Source organism: Colobus angolensis, unplaced genomic scaffold (assembly GCF_000951035.1).
Source record: "Colobus angolensis palliatus isolate OR3802 unplaced genomic scaffold, Cang.pa_1.0 Scaffold311, whole genome shotgun sequence".
Classification (NCBI taxonomy): Eukaryota; Metazoa; Chordata; class Mammalia; order Primates; family Cercopithecidae; genus Colobus; species Colobus angolensis.
In genome coordinates, this window is record NW_012116389.1 from 2,306,453 (window position 1) to 2,310,824 (window position 4,372).

Below are 4,372 nucleotides of genomic sequence, written 5' to 3' on the forward strand. Positions count from 1 at the left end.
AGTGAGACTCTGTCTCAAAAAAAAAAAAAAAAGAAAGAAAGAAAGAAAAAGAAAAGGAAATCAACTCCACAAGGACAAAGGCAGCTTCAGAATGTTCACACAAAGAGACAATGGAATGTCTTCCAGATCTTAGCAGATCCTTCCACGAGGCAGTGGATGTCATAACCTACCACCTTGCCTGGGATATATTAGGAAGCACTCAGTAAACACTGCTAAGTAAATGAATGAATGACCTAAAGGCTACCTTATTTTTGCTCACTGAAACAAGAAATGCAGATTTACAGATCCCTTGCCATAATTCTGATCTACAATTTGAACACTTTTCCACAGTAAATCTGTACTTGGAGAGAAAAAGAGAAAGGTTTATACAGATGACATTTGTCTAAAAGTAGAGTAAAGTAGTAATCAAATACACAGCATCCGTGTTACTAGTTTTATAAAAATATATTTTAATTTGACTCCCTTATTTCCTAAATCCTCTTCCCAGCATCTGTTTGTAAATTGCTCATGCCATATATTATCTCTGTTCTATCAACAAAGACTTCGTGCCTATGCTGCAGGCTACCCTTGTTTCTGTTTTTTCTTCCACCTTTTACCCTTAACCCCTCCTCAAGCCCCTACCACATGCACTGAGAGAGGGAGAGGCTGAGAGAGAGAAACAGAAAGAAAGAGAGAAAGAGAGAGATGACTGCACCTTGCAAAATAGGAATTTAGACAAAACAGGGTTCATTTGGCACACAAATATTCAAACACAAAGTGTTCACCATAAAGTATATACAGAATACAGAAGACTCAAATACACAATACAGAAGACAAAACGGAGTTGTGTCACCCTTACTGAATTCACCTTCAGCCACAGGACTTGAGAACTGGTTACCAAATTTGTAGATTCTATTAAGGCTCCAAGTTGCTTGGGGATGGAGTGAACAGGAGGGTAGAGGTCAGTTTTGTCATTTGTTAGGAACTGAGAAGGGTAGGGAACTAAACTTGATAGGACGTTTTACACTGATAATGTTATTAAATGCTTGTAACTATAAGGTAGACAGACATAATCTACACTGGCTAGGTGGGAAAACTGCAGCTCTAAGGCTCAAGAGGTAGAGCCAGATTCAACCCACACTTCCTTACTTCAAATATTCTAAAGCTGATGATCTTTCCACCACATCCTTCTTCTATAAATCCAACCTTGGGGATTACAGCTACTCCCTTTCTCTAAAATAATTTCTTCTCCTTAGAGCACTAATAAGCTAATCAGAGACCTGTTGGTAGACGAAGAAGCCTGAGATTACACTTGTTACAACTGCTCTTTATCCACTGTATTACCTTGAAGTCAGGTTGTCCTCTCTCTGACCATGTTACTTTTTGAATATAGTTGATTTCTAAGTTATTCTAAGAATAAAAAAACACTGAGACTCCAAGATGGCTTCTGTTGCAAGTACAAACACTTATATCAGAGCTATTAACAACATTGTCCAAAATGTACTTTCCAGAGGAAACTCATTTGTTTATTTAATTCTATCTAGCAACGTTAAACCATTTCCAGTTGCTTCCATGTTTCATTTTACTAAAATTATCTTTAGCGGGATCAACTCTCCTCTGCAAAATGTAATTAAATATTATCCTCTATGTTGGTTCTGAGCTGTATTCTTTTCTGACCATGTCACAAATTTCACCAATTACTTTCCACACTGGCAAGTCTTTCGTGGCTTTGATTTCTACAAACCTAATTTTTCCCCAAGTGCTTTATCCTTCTGGCTCTGGAGGTACATGTGTAAATCTGTAATGAACACAAAATCTGTAATGGAACGTCCTACACCCAGTGCTCTGAAAAGTTGGTTCAGTGTATCTAATATTTAAAGTCTTATAACACTGGCATGCTAAAGGGAAGTTTGCTATTCAGATTAAACAATGCTCTGACGTGAGATTCGTGAATGGTTAAAGAAACAGTCGTCCCCTTTCTCACTCCCCATCTCTTCCAACTGGGAGAAGCCCTCGGCGCCCATCTGTCAGCCCAGGGTTCCCGCAGGCGCGTGTCTTGGGTGGCCCCAAGGTCCAGGGAGAGGCTGGCGGGAGAAAGGGGACAGAGGACTCCAAGAAGCCCAGGGAAGCCCCGTGGGGAGCCCCATGGTCAAGGCCGGGCCTGAGGGCGGGGCTGGCCCTGGGCCGCCTCCACCTCTGGGCCCGCCCTGCGCCACACCCTAACCCGCCTGCTCTCTGCTAACGGGTTGCTGCACCCGCCTCCGCCCGTCAGCCCTCACCTCGCCCCGACGGCGGCCTTCGGAAGTCGGCGCTCGCCAGCTACCCGCCGCCTCCTCAGCAACCTTAGCCGACCGGGCGGACCCGGCCCAGGTCACCGGCGGCCCAGGCGCAGGTAGGCGGTAGTGCGCGTGCGCGAGCCTTGAGCCCCCATTCGCTGCTGCTAAGCGACACCCGCACCCAAACCGACCAATCCCGGCGCGCCTCCACAGCCCCCGTCCCGGCGAAGGCGCGAATGTAGTGGTTGTTAAAGGGCTGCGACCCAAACTGAGAGGGAGCGTGACGGGGGCGCGCGCCTCCGAACTTTCTTCCCACCTCCCGGCTCTCACCGCGGCGGTTTGAGGTCCAAGCCTGTAATTCTCACGTCCGGAGGTGAGAAGGAGCCTTCGTGGTATAAGCTCGATTCCTGCCGGGGTAGCAACCGGACTGACGTCTGGAGGCGGGGAGGCTCCGCGTGACAGTGTGATACGCCTGGGGCGTGTGTTCTGCGGTCCGCGCGGCTGGGCGGGAGGCCCGAGATAGGCAAACCAAAGAGCACAACCTACTGCCAGCCTGGATAGGGCGCCAAAGTCCGACCCAGGGTGACACACCCCAAGCTGGGGGCGGAGGCACCCACAAGTGGATGACCGGGTGGAAGGATATTAGGTAGCAGAGTCCGTCCATTTATTCATTTAGCAAGGATTGAGCACCTGCTGTGTGCCACGGCTTGTGGACAAAGCGAGGAATTCCTGACAGGAAAAACTATGTTAAGAGAGGAGGGCAGGGTGAGAGCACCCTTCAAACAATCAAACACCTGTATAAATACAAATTGTTCTTCAGGGAGGAGAAGGGGTTTTGAGAGAATTTACAGAAGCTTCTAGGCTGGTGTTGGGAACCACAGGAGGCTAACTAGGCAAAGGGGAGAGGAAGTGTGTTTCAGATGGAGAGATCAGCATGTATATAAGGACTCTGTGGAAGGCAGCAGAGCTCCTTTGAGGGATGAAAAGAAACCCAGAAAGGGGGTAATGGAAAGTTAGTGCTTAATAGATACAGAATTTCAGCTGGAGAAGATGAAACAGTTCTGGAAATGGTTAGTAGTGATGATCGCACAACAGTGTGAATGTACCAAATGCCACAGATCTGCACACTTAAAAGTGGTTATGTACATTTTACCAAAAAAGAAAAGAAACTCGGAGTTTAGAGAGTAAAGGAGTAGAGTGAGATCCACTAGAGCGAATAGAAGGAAGGGGCCAGACCATGTAGGGTCTTATGGGCCATAGTGGAAAGTTTAGGACCATGGAACACTGATCAAAATTGCATTTTATAAAACTCACTTTGGCTGCTAAAGTGCAAGTCAAAATGGAGAAATCTCAATAAAGCTATGATGGGATTTGCCTGGGAGCCAGTGCAGTCATCTGAGCAAGAGAGAATGTAGCTGGAGTGTGGACTGGTGTGAGAGTGAAGAAAAAGAGATCTGAGCAGGCTGCAGAGAAATACAGGAGCAAAATCAATAGGACTTGGTGATGAGTTGGATGTGAAGGGGTGATGAAGTAGCTTCAAGGATGAGGCCACTGTTCAGCCTTGGATAAATGGATGGATGGTGGAGGGATTCACAGATATGGAGAACACTGGAAGAGGAGGCAAAATGGATCTTGAGCTCCATCTTAGACAAGTTGAATTTGAGGCACCTTTGAGACTTGGTTAGGATTTTGCAATGATTTGTTTTTTATGTCAACCTGACTAGGTTAAAAGATACTCAGATTCCTGGGGGAACATTATTTCTGGGTGTGTCTATGAGGGTGTTCTCAGGAGATACTGGCATTTGAATCAATGCACTGAGTAAGGAAGATCTGTCCTCATCCAATATGGGCAGGCACCATCTAATAGATAGAACAAAAAGGCAGAGGAAAGGCAAATTCTCTGTTCTGGAGTTGGGACAACCCTCTTCTGCTCTTGGCATCAGAACTCCAGGTTCCCCTAATCTCCTAACTCCAGGAGATTAGGTAGTAGAGTCCATCCATGTATTCATTTAGCAACTATTGAGCCTTTGGACTCTAAGACTTGTACCAGTGGTTCCTCAGGTTCTCCCGGCTTGGGCCTTGAACTGGGAGATACACCATTCAGCTTCCCTGGTTCT

The 4,372-nt window shown here is 46.3% G+C and overlaps 2 protein-coding genes across 6 annotated transcripts in view; one reads left to right on the forward strand and one right to left on the reverse strand.

Annotated features, from left to right (window-relative positions):
* Window positions 1-4,372, reverse strand: part of SEC22C (SEC22 vesicle trafficking protein homolog C (S. cerevisiae)) — a 58,822-nt gene that overhangs the window by 33,140 nt on the left and 21,310 nt on the right. For 3 of the 5 annotated variants that reach the window (XM_011950958.1, XM_011950956.1, XM_011950954.1), the window contains exon 1: window positions 2,259-2,405. The exons of 1 other annotated variant lie outside the window; for it this stretch is intronic. The gene's annotated coding sequence lies outside the window, so the exon portion shown is untranslated. Of the gene's footprint in view, window positions 1-847; window positions 911-2,258; window positions 2,406-4,372 lie in introns of those variants that run through there. One more of the 5 variants, XM_011950955.1, reaches the window with a different exon arrangement.
* Window positions 2,253-4,372, forward strand: part of SS18L2 (synovial sarcoma translocation gene on chromosome 18-like 2) — a 10,559-nt gene continuing 8,439 nt past the window's right edge. The window contains exon 1 of the mRNA XM_011950953.1: window positions 2,253-2,371. The gene's annotated coding sequence lies outside the window, so the exon portion shown is untranslated. The remainder of the gene's footprint in view (window positions 2,372-4,372) is intronic.